The sequence below is a fragment of the Stomoxys calcitrans genome, chromosome 1, assembly GCF_963082655.1.
Source record: "Stomoxys calcitrans chromosome 1, idStoCalc2.1, whole genome shotgun sequence".
In the NCBI taxonomy this organism is placed as follows: domain Eukaryota; kingdom Metazoa; phylum Arthropoda; class Insecta; order Diptera; family Muscidae; genus Stomoxys; species Stomoxys calcitrans.
This window is the reverse complement of record NC_081552.1, coordinates 113,352,590-113,369,867: the sequence shown is the minus strand read 5'-3', so window position 1 is coordinate 113,369,867 and position 17,278 is coordinate 113,352,590. Positions and strand designations below refer to the sequence as shown.

The following is a 17,278-nucleotide window of genomic DNA, read 5'->3' as shown; positions in this document are numbered from 1 at the left end:
GCGAAGTGTCCCCACACTAAAAAGATATTAGAGAGTTAAAGAAGGCGCAGCGGAGCGAGCCCGGTTCGGCTAGTACTTTATAAATATGAAACTCCATATTTTTAAAAAATGTAACTGCATTTTTTTGTTTAGAATAAATAAATTTAATTTAAATTTTTCTGTAGATAAAATAATTTTAGTGGGGTCCGGACAATTTTAAAACCTACATCCCGTTTGGACTAAAACCACCTTATTTTATCGAAAGACCATCCAAAATTATTTGTTTTGGCAAAAATGTCCAACATTTTCATCGCAAGCGCCACCATCACCATAGGATGGTGGTGCACCAACCTAGTCATTCCGTTTGTAACACCTCGAAATATTGATATAGGACCCCATAAGGTATACATATTCCTGATCGTCTCGACATTTTGAGTCGATCTAGCCATGCCCGTCCGTTCGTCTGTCGGAATCACGACAGCGGTCGAACGCGTAAGGTTAGCCGCTTGAAAATTCTCACAGATGCTTAATATTACTGTAGGTCATTAAGGATTGCAAATGGGCCATATCGGTTTAGATTTGGATATAGCTTTCATATAAAACAATCTCCCGATTTGACTTCTTGAGTCCCTGGAAGCCTAGAAGTTTTGTTCGATTTGGCTGAAATGTTGCGCGTAGTGTTCTGTAATGACTTCCAATAAATGCGTTAAGTATGGTCTAAATCGGTATATATCCTGAAATCGCTCTTATATAAACCGATCTCGCGATTTGAATTCTTGAGCCCTTACAAGTCGCACTTAGTGTTCGCATGTAGTGTTCTGTTATGACTACCAACAACTGTGCCGAGTACGGCCAAATGTGTCTTTAACTTGATATATTGTATTGTATCATAGAACTTCTGGCCTTTATCTGCAAAAAACTGAACCAAGTGCGATTTTATAGCCTCATCATTGCCGAAAGTTTTACCATTTAAGGAGTTCTGCAAAGATGGAAATAAATGGTAGTCTGATGATGCAAGGTCAGGGCTATATGGTGGATGCATCAAAAGTTCCCAGGCAAGCTCACTCAGTTTTTGGCGAGTGACCAAAGATATGTGCGGTCTAGCGTTGTCCTGGTGGAATATGACACCTTTACGATTGACCAATTCTGTTCGCTTCTCCTTGATGGCTGTATTCAATTTGTCCAATTGTTGACAGTAAACATCCGAATTAATCGTTTGGTTCCTTGGAAGCAGCTCAAAATATACCACACCCTTCCAATCCCACCAATTAGACAGCATAACCTTCTTTTGGTGGATATCAGCCTTTGAAGTGGTTTGAGCTGGTTCACCATGCTTTCATTTTTCATCTCCAGTTATGATTCGTTTTAAAAACGAATCGAATTCATTGCGTTTAAGGGTTGATTCGGTTTGTTAAATGAATTTCCTTCAATACATGTGGTACCCATATTAAAATTGACGCCAAACAAACAAATGTAAACAAAATTTCGCGCACTTTTTTCTAAAGCAAGCTGAAAGTAACAGCTGATAACTGACAGAAGAATGAATGCAATTACAAAGTCACAAGCCGTTGAAAAAATTTGTCAACGCCGACTATATTACTACTATATTACCGACAATTACTTTTTGGGCAACCCAATAGCTCCCATATAAACCGATCTCCCGATTTGACTTCTTGAGCCCCTGGAAGCCGCAATTTTTGTTCGATTTGGCTGAAATTTTGCACGTAGTGTTCTGTTATGACTTCCAACCAATGTACTATAAGTACGGTTCGAATCGGTCTATAACCTGATACAGCTCCCGATTTGACTTCTTGAGCGCCTGGAAGCTGCAATTTTTGTCTGATTGGCTGATATTTTGCATGTAGTTTTCTGTTATGACCTCCAACAACAATGGCAAGTACGGTTCAAATCGGTCTTTAACCTGATATAGCTCCCATACAAAACGATTTCCCGAATTGACTTCTTGAGCAATTTTTGTCCGATTTGGCTGAAATTGAACATGAAGTGTTCTGTTAAGACTATCAACAGCTATAACCTATTATACAGCTATAACCTATTATAGCTCCCATTTGGCTGAAATTTTGCATGTGGTGTTCTGTTGTGCCTTCCAACAACTTCGCTTAGTACAAGCCGCAAATTTGTCTTATCGGGCTGAAATTTTGCATGCGGTTTTCTGCTGCGACTTCCAAATACGGTCCAAATCAGTTTGTAATCTGATATAGCTCCCATGCGAAACGGTCTACTTATCATCCTTATGGGGTGCCTAGAAGTTTGGCATGTAGAATAAAATTATATCCTTCAATTAAATTTATATTGTGTTAATTTTTAGCAGAATCCATGGTGATGGGATCCCAAGATTCAGCCCGGCCGAACTTAGCACGCTTGTACATGTTTTTGATTCGTATGTTTAGGTGCTTGGAGGTATAAAATAGTTATGGAGTAGTTTCAATTAGTGATATATTTTTGCAAAAATATAAGACCTTGTTTGGCTTAGTAATAGAACCAATAAATTGAAATTAAAATAGTACTTTCTTTACAGTATTCTATATAGAGTAATATGACGATTTTTTTAATTTCTATGTTTAGGTAATAAAACGTACAAAATGGTACTTTCTTTAAGAATTGAGCTAAAGCGCTTAAAATTGGGGAAAACACTGGATGACCGGGGAGATTCGCAATACTGGGAAAGAGGTCCGCAGATTTTTTAACAGAGCACGTCGTAAAAAAGCTGAAATCTATTGGGATGTATATTACACACGGCTCAAGGAATATCATAAGATTACCAGACCGGCAAAAGGTGCCTCCTGGAAGCTTTCTGCGAGCAGGTCGATAGCATTAATGACGCCGCCAAGATAAAAAAGTTTATCTCAAAAACCCATGTCCAAACTGAAACTTTAGTAGACGACATGGGAGTGAGAGCAGAGACAACAGAGGACATGTTGAGGCTTTCGATGAAAACCCATTTTCCACGGGATACGAAGGGACTCACCGAGACACTGGAATCTTGGAATAATGACGTTGATCGAAGGTTTATAATAACGGAATTTATGGCGAAGGAATCCTTGAGGAGCTTCAAACCATTTAAGTCACCCGGATCTGATGGAATATTTCTGGCGTTACTGCAGAAAGAGGCCGACTATCTGGCGCCTCGTCTGGCAAAAATTTTCACAGCGTGCCTAGGACTTTTATATACTCCGCAAGCCTGGCAGGAAGCAAGGGTGGTGTTTATACCCAATCCTGGCAAAGCAAGTTATGAGACACCAAAGGCCTACAGACCCATAAGTCTTACGTCCATTCTACTCGAAACCATGGAACGTATTGTGGACACCATGATAAGGGGTAGGACATCCAGCGAACTGCTTAAATACAAGCAGCATGCCTATGTCAAGGGAAGGTCGGTGGAGACTGCTCTGCACGAGGTTGTGCATAAAATAGAAGAATCCTTCGATGCGAAGACGTACACACTGGCGGTATGCATTGACATTGAGGGGGCTTTTAACAATGTGCGGAGCGACACACTGATCCAATCCTTAGAACAGTACCGGGTGGACCCGGTCCTTAAAGACTGGATAAACCATATGCTAAGGAACAGGTGGATAAATTGTGTGTCCCATGGCATAAATATAAGGCAGAAAGTGGCGCAGGGCTCGCCACAGGGGGGCATTTTATCGCCACTCCTATGGGGGACCACCATGAATGACCTATTACGAATGCTGACTGAGGAGGGATTTGAAGCCGTCTCCTACGCAGACGATGTTATAATACTTTTAAGAGGTAAAGATCCGAACGAGCTATGCAGAAGGGCCGAAAGGGTCTTGCATATGGCATGTGACTAGGCTAGACCCAGAGGTCTCAATGTTAACCCAGAGAATACTGAAATATGCCTGTTCACGTGGAAGTCGAAGGTGGGCCAATTTAACGCACCATGTTTCCTCAATAAGACGATTTCGATATCTGACAAGATCAAATACTTAGGTGTGATCTTGGACAGGAAACTGAATTGGAAGTGTCACATTCAGGAGCGTACTGGGAAGGCTCACAGATGTTGGGCACTATGTAGACGGGCCGTAGGCTCGAAATGAGGCCTGAATCCTATGATAGTCCACTGGCTCTACAGAAGCGTGATTGGACCAATACGTACTTACGCCTCAGTAGTTTTGTAGACTGCTATGGAGAAAAAGTGCAACATAAGGACCATACAACAGGTTCAGAGAACATGTTTTCTTGGCATAGCCGGAGCGATGAGGACCACGTCCACTAGGGCACTGGAGACTATTCTAAATATCCGACCGATTGATATACAGATTAAGTGTGAGGCAGCCACTACCGCTATTAGACTTAAGACGATGGGAGAATGGATTGAGGATGGGAGCAGCTCATACCATCGCGGTACAATCTAGGCGACGATAGGAAACCTGGATGGAAGCGAAGAGGTTTCCGATCGGATACCTGAAATGAACCTTAAAGTCGAGTGCGAGGCACTGCTGGCATCGGCACAGTCTTGTATTGCCATCTGGAAGATCATGTTACACGGATGAATCAAAGCTAGAGGACAAAGTAGGTCTGGTGGTTTACATTGAGAACCCAGGGACGGAGATCTGTTTTAGACTGCCTGACCATAATACGGTCCTGCAGGCGGAGATCCGGGCGATCACGGAATGCGTGAGGTGGTGTGGTGCTAACGCGAGGACGTCGATTGTGAACATCTTTACTGACAGTAAAATTGCTATAAGGTCAATAACAACCAGGACGGAACCAGGAAATAAACGCATTCCTTGAGGATGGTAAAACCCGCGTCGTTTGGGTGCTGGGCCATAACGGAGTAAGGGGGAATGAAAGGGCAGATGATTTGGCGGTGAAGGCCGAAAGACTGCCGTCAATAAACTTGGTTAACCCGAAGCCTTTCGGGTCGACGCAGTCCGATTTAAGCTCGTGGTCGACAAACGCGCATATAACATTGTGGAACAGCGAAACAGTCGGTAGAACGGCGAAAATCCTATGGGGGATCCAGATCATGGGAAGACGAGGCTATTACTGAAAGGAAGCAAGAAGAAGGTCAGTATAGCTATTGGTATCATAACGGGACACATAGGACTACGAGCGCACTTATGTAAAATCGGTGCGGCAAGTGATAGCATGTGTAGGGCATGCGGGGAAGATGATGAGACGTTGGAGCATTTCCTTTGTCATTGTCCGGCTTTCGCGTATAAATAGTACGTTTAGTACCTTAATTGGTAATATTTGGTACTTTCTTTGTTAATTAAGCTAGAGCTTTGAATTTTGGAACACATAGCACACCATGCTAGGAATCTTATGGTGATTTCGATTCTGAAAAAAAATGTTACACTAATGTTGCACTTATACGGGACAACATTTTGGGAATGCTGCCTTATCCCTCTCATAGTTTTACACTTTTTACATTTTCAATCGAACATGTTAATATGCCCGTATATTGTAATTTCAACCAAATAATGCTGTAAAATGTAGCAATGCATCTAATATGCCGTTAGCTAAATAAAACGCGATTACTTTTTCCTTTTTTTATGTATTTCTTTTTAATATTTTGCCAAACATTCTACAAATTGTTTTCTTCTTCTTCTTTTCAACCAAAATTTGCTTGAACGGTGGCATGCACATGAGATGATAGCAGCTGATTTAAAGTGCGGCATTCTCCATCCTAGCCTAGCCACGGTGTAGAAAATGCAGCATTTTTTCACTTTCAGTGGGCAACACCATTACAAACGAACATTTACCCGGTGGTGGGGTTACACTTTTTTGGAGAATCGAACACAAAATTTCGATCTCAGTGCAACATGTCGAAAAAATGCTGCACTTTTTTTCACAATCGAAATCACCATTAATAAGCTTTTGGCAATTTGTACATTTAGACACTAAAAGGTACCAAAAGGTTAGGGCCAGAACTTTGCAACTTTTGAAATTTGAAGGCCAAAAGACTGCCGTCAATAAACTTGGTTAACCCGAAGCCTTTCGGGTTGACGCAGTCCGATTTAAGCCCGTGGGCGACATGTAACATTGTGGAACAGCGAAACAGTCGGTAGAACGGTGAAAATCATATGTGGCTATACAGATCGTGAGAAGACGAGGCTATTACTGTAAGGAAATAAGAAGGAGGCCAATATAGCTATTGGAATCATAACGGAACACACAGGACTACGAGCTTACTTATGTAAAATCGGTGCGGCAAGTGATAGCATGTGTAGGGCATGTGAGAAAGATGATCAGATGTTGAATCATTTTCTTTGTCATTGCCCGGCTTTCGCGTACAACAGACACCTGTACTTAGGGTACACGATACCAGACATGATCCAACTTAGGAGAGTGGTAAGAAAAACAATTACGGATTTTGTAAGTAGCATGGAATTCCTAACTTAAAATTTTCTTTTCCGAGGTTACTTTTCAGTTTTTAGAGCGCATAACAAGTCGATTACTGGCTAAAGTGTATGTCAATAGTGACAAGGGGCGGATTAATATCTGCACCCTCTTTTTAACCCAACCTTTCGGTGTTCTATTGGGTTGCCCAAAAAGTAATTGCGGATTTATATTGCGGATAATTGCGGAATATAATTCATGTTTAGCTAAATAGTTTCATATCATTGACTGTTATTTGTACAAGTCTAAAAATAGATTTTTTGTTGTTGCTTTTGACGTTAACTTCCCCACCCCAATAACACCACCCAACAGGACACTTAACGCTTTGGGCAATATGGGTATCAAATGAGAGGTATTTAAAAATAGAGTAAAAATTTGACATAAAAAATGTAATCCCACCCCACCCCCAGCATGATATATTTACCGATTGGTACAATATGGATATCAAATGAAAGCTATTTAAAAGTTTAATCAACAGCTGATATAAACATTTATTCCTTGGTATCTGAGGCGCACCCCACCCCCAAAGACCGCGCAACAGAACATATTTACCTATTGGGTCAATATGGGTTTTAAATGAAAGGTGTTTGGATGTTGAGCACACATCTGTTATAAGAATTTGGTCCAAGGTGTCTACAGGACCTCTCCAACCCCAAAAAGGGGCATGAGTGTCCAAGGTGACCTAAACGAGTTAAAAGTAAAAGGTCTTTGAGAGTTGACCACGAATCTGATATACACATTTGGGACAGAGTCCGGGATTTTTCGTTATAGCTGCATGGGGGCATAAATTATTCATTATAAGAATTTGGTCCAAGGTGTCTACGGGACCTCTCCAACCCCAAAAAGGGGCATGAGTGTCCAACGTGACCTAAACGGGTTAAAAGTAAAAGGTCTTTGAGAGTTGACCACGAATCTGATATACACATTTGGGACAGAGTCCGGTATTTTTCGTTATAGCTGCATGGGGGCATAAATTATTCATTTTTCACCGGATTATGACGAAAGGTGATTTACATATATACCCGAGGTGGTGGGTATCCAAAGTTCGGCCCGAACGAACTTAATGCCTTTTTACTCGTTTTTATTTTTTTCGGCAGAGCTACTTGCTTTGAAGAAATATAAAATAATTACCGACACCTATAAGGATGACATTTGCTGTACAATTTTGAGAGCACAAAATTTCTCTGTTATTTTCATCCTCTTGTAGTTCTACAATTTGCTAACTATTTTTCAATTATGTCTAAAAATATATTTTTTGGAAAGGCTTATGACGTGTTTGGCGTATGTATGATGCGTCAGAAATGTATATCATATACGTCGGAGTTTCCGACAGACCATCTCTGTTAAAAACTCATAATTACATTTTTAGGATCATCCCGAACTGACTATCGCCTGTACGAGAAATTTAAGCGTAAGAACTTAGCACATAATTTGCGAAGTGAAACCATTGGTATACCATTACAATTTACACAAGGTAACCGTGAAGCAATATTTTTTCAACTGTGGAACACTTGTGCACAGCGTCGGTTTTATGTATAGGAACGATGCAGCCTTCCCAGAGGCTGGTCAAGAATCGCTATCCCCATTCCACATGCAAGTGTGACAACAACAACAACACAGTACCTAAATTTATGTATAAATTTTATGTCAATAAATTTAACCAAATGTCTGCGGATCTTTAAAAATGTGGTGGTATCCCAAAATGCTTGACATTATGGGACTTAAATAAAATCGTGCTCTAGAAAGGCGCTGATATTAATTCAGAGGCCGCCCCCTAAACTCTCTTTAAATCGGCCTTGTTTGCCTACAATGGAAACAAGTAAAAGCGTGCTAAGTTCGGCCGGGCCGAATCTTATCGGATCGCATTTGTCGAGTTCTTTTCCCGGCATCTCTTCTTAGGCAAAACAGGATATAAGAAAAGATTTGCTCTGCTATTAGAGCGATATCAAGATATGCTCCGGTTTCCACAATTAAATTATATGTTGGAGACCTGTATAAAATGTCAGCCAATTCGAATAAGAATTGCGCCCTTTGGGGGCTCAAGAAGTAAAATAGAGAGATCGATTTATATGGGAGCTGTATCGGGCTATAGACCGATTCAGATCATAATAAACACGTATGTTGATGGTCATGAGAGGATCCGTCGTACAAAATTTCAGGCAAATCGGATAATAATTGCGACCTCTAGAGGCTCAAGAAGTCAAGATCCCAGATCGGTTTATATGGCAGCTATATCAGGTTATGAACCGACTTGTATTTTATTTGACATAGTGGTTGAAAGTAACAATAAAAAACGTCTTGCGAAATTTCAGCCAAATCGGATAGGAATTGCGCCCTCTAGAAGCCCAAGAAGTCAAGTCCCCAGATCTGTTTATATGACAGCTATATCAGGTTATGAACCGATTTGAACCATACTTTGCACAGTTGTTGGATATCATAACAAAATACTACGTGCCAAAATTCATTCAAATCGGATAAGAATTGCGCACTCTAGAGGCTCAAGAAGTCAAGATCCCAGATCGGTTTAATGGCAGCTATATCAAGTTATGAACCGATTTGAACCATATTTGGCACAGTTGTTGGATATCATAACAAAATACTACGTGCAAAAATTCATTAAATTTATGTATAAATTTTATGTCAATAAATTTAACCAAATGTCTGCGGATCTTTAAAAATGTGGTGGTATCCCAAAATGCTTGACATTATGGGACTTAAATAAAATCGTGCTCTAGAAAGGCGCTGATATTAATTCAGAGGCCGCCCCCTAAACTCTCTTTAAATCGGCCTTGTTTGCCTACAATGGAAACAAGTAAAAGCGTGCTAAGTTCGGCCGGGCCGAATCTTATCGGATCGCATTTGTCGAGTTCTTTTCCCGGCATCTCTTCTTAGGCAAAACAGGATATAAGAAAAGATTTGCTTTGCTATTAGAGCGATATCAAGATATGCTCCGGTTTCCACAATTAAATTATATGTTGGAGACCTGTATAAAATGTCAGCCAATTCGAATAAGAATTGCGCCCTTTGGGGGCTCAAGAAGTAAAATAGAGAGATCGATTTATATGGGAGCTGTATCGGGCTATAGACCGATTCAGATCATAATAAACACGTATGTTGATGGTCATGAGAGGATCCGTCGTACAAAATTTCAGGCAAATCGGATAATAATTGCGACCTCTAGAGGCTCAAGAAATCAAGATCCCAGATCGGTTTATATGGCAGCTATATCAGGTTATGAACCGACTTGTATTTTATTTGACATAGTGGTTGAAAGTAACAATAAAAAACGTCTTGCGAAATTTCAGCCAAATCGGATAGGAATTGCGCCCTCTAGAAGCCCAAGAAGTCAAGTCCCCAGATCTGTTTATATGACAGCTATATCAGGTTATGAACCGATTTGAACCATACTTTGCACAGTTGTTGGATATCATAACAAAATACTACGTGCAAAAATTCATTCAAATTGGATAAGAATTGCGCCCTCTAGAGGCTCAAGAAGTCAAGACCCAAGATCGGTTTATATGACAGCTATATAAGGTTATGAACCGATTTGAACTATACTTGGCACAGTTGTTGGATATCGTAACAAAACACGTCGTGCAAAATTTTATTCCAATCGGATAAGAATTGCGCACTCTAGAGGCTCAAGAAGTCAAGACCCCAGATCGGTTTATATGGCAGCTATATCAGGTTATGAACCGATTTGAACCATACTTGGCACAGTTGTTGGATATCATAACAAAACACGTCGTGCTAAATTTCATTCCAATCGGATAAGAATTGCGCACTCTAGAGGCTCAAGAAGTCAAGATCCAAGCTATATCAAAACATGGACCGATATGGCCCATTTACAATACCAACTGACCTACACTAATAAGAAGTATTTGTGCAAAATTTCAAGCGGCAAGCTTTACTCCTTCGGAAGTTAGCGTGCTTTCGACAGACAGACGGACGGACGGACGGACAGACGGACGGACATGGCTAGATCGACATAAAATTTCACGACGATCAAGAATATATATACTTTATGGGGTCTCAGACGAATATTTCGAGTAGTTACAATCAGAATGACGAAATTAGTATACCCCCCATCTTATGGGGGGTATACTAATAATAGAAAACGATAGTAGAAAATGAATTTGACATCCAATTTGGGACCAAGCGTTTGGGGGAAGTTTCACCCCATAAACATCCCCTAAAACAATTGCAATTGCGGCTCAAATAAAAGTAATTTAACAGTAGAGCACAATACTGATATTTTTTCTGGGCTAAGTGCAGAGCATTATGAGACCATTGAGCAATATAAGGCTCAAATGAAAGACGTTTGGGAGTAGAACACCAATATTATATCCACATTGGGGCGAAAAAAAGTCCAAACAGGATTTTTTTTCTGACCGTGCCAGTAAAGGGCTCTGATAAAATAAGAGAGTGAAAGAAGGAGCGGCGGAGCGGGTCCTGTCCAGCAAGACTATTATATTGAAATGAAATTGTAGCGCTTTATTTGTTTGCTTGTCTGTTCTGCATAGACTCAAAAGCGGCTGAAACGATTTTTATGAAATTTTCAAAGATGGTCCTCGTGGCACTGGACCTATCGACGGCATTCGACACAGTCAGTCATGACAAACTATTTGAAGACATCGCTAACACGTCCCTACAGCCAGGCCTGGAACGCTGTGTCGCGAATTATTTGTGTGGTCGCCAGTCATTTGTGGAATTTAGGGAAGTCGAAGCACCGTAGCGTAAAATAGGGAGTTCCCCAAGGTGGGGTGATATCTGTTTAACCTCTACCTATCCTCCAGTCCACACGTTCCAGACGGCATTGAGATGGTATCATATGCGAACGATTGTACGATCACGGCATCAGGCCCCCACCCATTGTTGACATCTGCAATTGGTTGAACGTCTACCTCAACGAACTTGCCTCATATTTCGCTGCAAGAAATCTGAAAATACCTGCCATGAGGTGGGTAGGGAGCTGAAAGTGATGGTCGACGGAGTGACAATTCCGACCATCAAATGTCCCAAAAAACTTGATGTCACTTTTGACAGCTCTTACAAATTGTCCTCGCATGCCACAGCAATTTTCGATAAAGTCAAATGTAGAAACAAGGTCCCCAAGTCACTTGCCGGCAGCACTTGGGGTGCTGACAAAGAAACCTTGTTGACAACGTACAAAGCGATTGGCCGGTCTGTGGTAAATTATGCAGCGCCAGTGTGGTCTCGCCAGCTTTATGACACGCAGTGGAATAATATTCAGATTTGTCAAAATGCCGCCCTCCGAACTGCGACGGGCTGTCTCCTCAGTTCTCATGTAGACCACCTCCATCAGGAGACAAAGATCCTACCGTACGAAGACATGACTACATGTTGTCTAAGCAATACCTTTTGGGCTGTTATCGCAGAAACCATCCAAACCATTATCTTGTGGATAGGTATTCATCGCCCAGAAGCCTTAAGGTAGATCTACATGATCTAGAGCGTTAGGTCCAGCGCTACAAGAGAGAACCTCTAGATCAAGCGGCGTATCAGATGCGGTGAATAGCTACCGGGGAATGTGGTCCTTGGAGAACGACTCCCTCCCATTGCACCTGAAGAAATTGACCTCCCCCGGCAAACCATAGTAGTTTTTGGCTCAATTACGTTCCGCCAGATGCAGCCGCCTCAACTCCTACAAAGCAAGGATTGATGCCGACGTGCAAGATGTATGTCCCAATTGTAACCAGGGACCACACGATACACGTCACCTGTTTAACTGCCCAGCCAGACCCACTCGACTCAGATCCAGATATCTGTGGACGCACCCCATCTTAGTCGCAGAGTTCCTGGATTTTGACACTCAACAGACGAAGGATAGAATACAACAAACTACTACATCAACAAATGGAAGAGCTTGATCCTCCCGGAGAAAATATGGTACTTCATTTTTTGATATCTAAATTTTTTAAAAACGCAAAATCTCGAATACGGGTTCGCCGACTTAAGCGAAATTTTGTTTGTCACTTTATGGTACCCAAAAAAAAAAAAAAACGAAATTGTTAAAAAATTTCGGGGTCAAACTACTTGGGTGGAAGCCCCGTCCCAAAACTCACCCGAATGGACCGATTGGAACAATATGGGCATCAAATGAAAGGTATTTAAGGGTAGAGTACGAACTAAGGTATCGGGGTCCTCCACCCCCAAAAAAACTCCCAACAGGTCACTTTCACCGCTTTGGGCAATACGGATATCAAATTAGAGTAAAAATCTGACAAAAAAAATTCGTTCCTTGGAGTCTGAGGGGCCTCGCCACCCCCCAAAATCCCCCAGCAGGGTACATTTACCAATTAGGACAATATGGATATCAAATGAAAGGTATTTAAAAGTAGAGTAAGAAAATGTATTCCTTGTTGTCTGAGGCGCCTCCCCACCCCCCAAAATGATAGGTATTTAAAAGTAGAGTAAACGGCTGATAGACAAATTTATTCCTGTGTGTCTGAGGCGCCTCTTCACCCCCAAAACCCCTCAACAGGACATATCGATTGGATCAATTTTGTATTTGGAAGTTGAGTACACATCTGTTATAAGACCCTAAAAATCCTCAAAACAGGTCTGAATGTCCAACGTCACGAAATGAGTATCAAATAAATGATCTTTGGGAAATGACTACGAATCTGGTATACACATTTTGGAACTGGCCCACCCACTAAATACCCTTCAATAGGACGTGTAGTTCCAGCGGGCTAATATATGAATTAAAAGAAAGGTCTATGTCAGTAGAGTGCGAATCTAATGTTGATATAAGGATTCAAGTATTTGATTCTTGTCCTGCTTTCAGCAGGATTCAGCATTGTCTTTTGGGTCTTAGCGTCGGGGAGACCGACCCTCTCCTCTCAATAAAACCAATACCAAGCTGTCATGTAGGACGACTGAGAACATATTGTACACAAATGAAAGGTCGTGTCAGAGGGCAATCCCCCTCCCCCTTCCTACCCAAAACAAGAAGGAATTACAAATAATTTACGAAGACCGATCGGGATAGAATAAAAGGACAGGACAGCAATAAAAGGTCTTTGGTAGTGGAGTACAGGTTTTGCCCTCAAATTGGGATGGACTCAGGAAGCACCTACGGATCTTTAAAAATGTGCTATCCCAAGTGGTAGCTTTAAAATATGATTTTGAAAATAGATAACCAATTAATTAGAGTGGATCTGAACGAGACCTGTAGCTCTGAATGTCTTGATTATTAGCATAAAAATGCTTAAAAAACACATTTCCAAGAAGCCATTTTATGGTGTAGCGAAGCGCCCCGGGCCAGCTAGTAAAACTATAAATAAAAATTATATTCGCCCAAACACCCGAAAAAATCGGAAAAAAGAGAATTTGGAATTTTTGCAGGGCATCCAAAAGTAATAACTGCAATTGTGAGAGTGACATGAAATGGCATAATAGGAGAGCACTAGTACGACACGGTACCGAAAGATAGACTTTGCTAAATGGGTTCACTACAGAGCTGGCAAACTATCGATATTCGAAACATTCGATATTTTCAATATTTTTCAAAAAATATCGATAACTATCGATACTATCGTTTATTACAGTAACCTTAAAGCAGAAAAAAATCATACATTTCTGTCTCAAGTTCCTAGTTTTTGAAAAATAAAACAAGAAAATAGCAAGTAAAAACTCTGGTCAGTTCGACCGGACCGAATCTTGGGAACCCATCACCATAGATTTTGCTAAAAATGCTCCCTCTATTGGCTCAAGGAGTCAAAATCCAAGATCGGTTTATATGGCAGCTATATCAGGTTATAGACCGATTACAACCATACTTAGCACAGTTGTTGGAAGTCATAACAAAACACCTCGTGCAAATTTTCAGCCAAATCGGATAAGAATTGCGCCCTCTAGTGGCTTAAGAAGTCAAGATCCAAGATCGGTTTATATGGCAGCTATATCAAAACATGTACCGATACGGCCCATTTACAACTGACCTACACTGTTAAGAAGTATTTGTGCAAAATATCAAGCGGCTAGCTTTTCTCCTTTCGACAGACGGACGGATAAACGGACATGGCTAGATCGACTTAAATTGTTATGACAATCAAGAATATATATAGTTTATGGGGTCTCTGACGAATATTTCTAGGTGTTACAAACGGAATGATGAAATTAGTATACCCCATCCTATGTTGGATGGTATAAAAGAAAATATTGCAAGTTATCGTAAGCCGAATATTTAGAAAAGTGTTCAGAAAGTGGAACTTCCCCCCTTTTGTTTGGTTACTTTTCGATTTAAACTTTCAAAAAGCCGATGCACGTGTCTCCTGTTTTTGCCTCCTCTATCAAAATCTGTGCAAGTTTTCCTGTTATTTTTTGTTGTGTTCCACAGTGTGATAGAATGGTTTTCCCCAACTCAAATTATGTTTGGTTTTTTGTATATACTTTAAAATATTTTCAATAAAATTGTATAAACCGCGTCAACTACTTCACCACTTGAATCAAAGTGTTGGATGTCTCTCCCGATTGTAACCTGGGACCACACGTCTCCAGTTAAACTGCCAGCCAAACCTACTTCACATAGAACAAGATCCCTCCGGACACACCTCACCTTAGTCGCAGAGTACCTGAATCGGAATATTTAGTAGAACCGAGGACGAAAAGAGGAACATAACTCACTGCTACAACAACAAAACTAGAAGCACCTGTTGCTCTTTGTATCCCACGTGGTTTCGTTATCATATCGGTCGTTATGGTCCGACCTGGACCACATTCGACAAAGAAGTGCAGAGGTCTACTAAAACCCACTGTTTCTTATTTCATCGAAATCGGATGAAAAATTATCCCTTTATGGTCTCAATACTCTATTTCGGAGATCGGTTTATATATATCCTAATATGGCCACCTGAACCACATTCAACAAAAAGGTGAAGGGGTCTACCAAAACTCAATGTTCCAAATTTCATCGAAATCGGATAAAAAATGCTTCTTTTATGGGCTCAATACTCTACACATGAAGGATATCTTGGGTGTGAGTGCAACCCAAACACAAAGAGTAAGCAAAAAAATAAAAAAACAAGTAAAAAGGCGTTAAGTTCGGCCGGGCCGAACTTTGGATACCCACCACCTCGGGAATATACGTAAACCACCTTTCATCAAAATCCGGTGGAAATTTTATACCTTTTGTCCCATAGCAGTTATATTAAAATATGTTCCGATTTGGACCAAATACTTATAAGTACAAGTCATTGTTCAATTGTGTATAACAAAATATGGGTTTTTTAAGTAGCTTTATCTAAAAATAAACCGATCTGCGCTACATACGACACGGATTTCGAAAAGCCTAACATAAGTCACTGTGTCAAATTTAAGTGAAATCGGGTTATAAATGAGCGTTTTATGGGGCCAAAACTTTAAATCGAGATATCGGTCTATATGGCAGCTATATCCAAATCTGAACCGATTTGGCCCAAGTTTCAGAAAAATGTCGAAGGGCCTAACTCAACTCATTGTCCCAAATTTCGGCGAAATCGGACCCAAAACCTTATATTGAGAGATCGGTCTATATGGCAGCTATATTCAAATCTGGACTGATCTGGGCCATATTGCAGAAGGAATTCGAAGGGCTTAACCTAACTCACTGTCCAGAATTTCGGCGACATCGGACAATAAATGCACCTTTTATGCGAACAAAACCTTAAATAGAGAGATCGGTCTATATGACAGCTATATTCAAATCTTAACCGATCTGTGCCATATTGCCAGGATTATGTCGAGGGGCTTAACTTAACTCACTATTCCAAATTTCGGCGACATCGGACAATAAATGAGCATTTTATGGACCCAAAACCTGAAATCGAGTGATCGGTCTATATGGCAGCTATATCCAAAATTAGTCCGATCTGCATCAAATTGACGAGATACATCAAAGGGCCTAACACAATTTGCTGTCCCAAATTTCAGCACAATCGGATAAGAAATGTGGCTTTTATGGGCCTAAGACCCTAACTCGGAGGATCGGTATATATGGCAGCTATATCCAAACCTGAACCGATCAGAGCCAAATTGACGAAGGGTGTCGAAGGGCCCAACACAACTCACTGTCCCAAATTTCAGCAAAATCGGATAATAAATGTGGCTTTTATGGGCCTAAGAACCTAAATCGGAGGATCGGTCTATATGGCAGCTATATCAAAATCTAAACCGATCTGAGCCATATTGACGGAAGATGTCGAAGGGCCTAAGACAACTCACTGTCCCGAATTTCAGCAAAATCGGATAATAAATGTGGCTTTTATACGCCTAAGACCTTAAATTGGAGGATCGGTCTATATGGCAGCTATATCCAAATCTGGACCGATCTGAACCAAATTGACGAAGGATATTGAGCGGCCTAACACAACTCACTGTCCCAAATTTCATCAAAATCGGATAATAAATGTGGGTTTTATTGGCCTAAGACCCTAAATCGGAGGATCGGTCTATATGGCAGCTATATCAAAATCTAAACCGATCTGAGCCATATTGACGGAAGATGTCGAAGGGCCTAAGACAACTCACTGTCCCGAATTTCAGCAAAATCGGATAGTAAATGTGGCTTTTATGCGCCTAAGACCTTAAATTGGAGAATCGGTCTATATGGCAGCTATATCCAAATCTGGACCGATCTGAACCAAATTGACGAAGGATATTGAGCGGCCTGACGCAACTCACTGTCCCGAATTTCATCAAAATCGGATGATAAATGTGGCTTTTATGGGCCTAAGACCCTAAATCGGAGGATCGGTCTATATGGCAGCTATACCCAAATCTGAAACAATCTGAGCCATATTGACGGAAGATGTCGAAGGGCCTAAGACAACTCACTGTCCCAAATTTCAGCAAAATCGGATAATAAATGTGGCCTTTATTGGCCTAAGACCCTAAATCGGCG

The 17,278-nt window shown here is 40.9% G+C and overlaps 1 long non-coding RNA gene across 1 annotated transcript; it reads left to right on the top strand.

Moving 5' to 3' along the window:
• The first annotated feature begins 7,536 nt into the window (after nt 1–7,536).
• Nucleotides 7,537–8,148, top strand: LOC106092456 (uncharacterized). The gene is made up of 2 exons (XR_001222156.2): nt 7,537–7,672; nt 7,739–8,148. It is a non-coding gene; the product is annotated as an uncharacterized LOC106092456 (long non-coding RNA).
• The last annotated feature ends 9,130 nt before the right edge of the window (nt 8,149–17,278 follow it).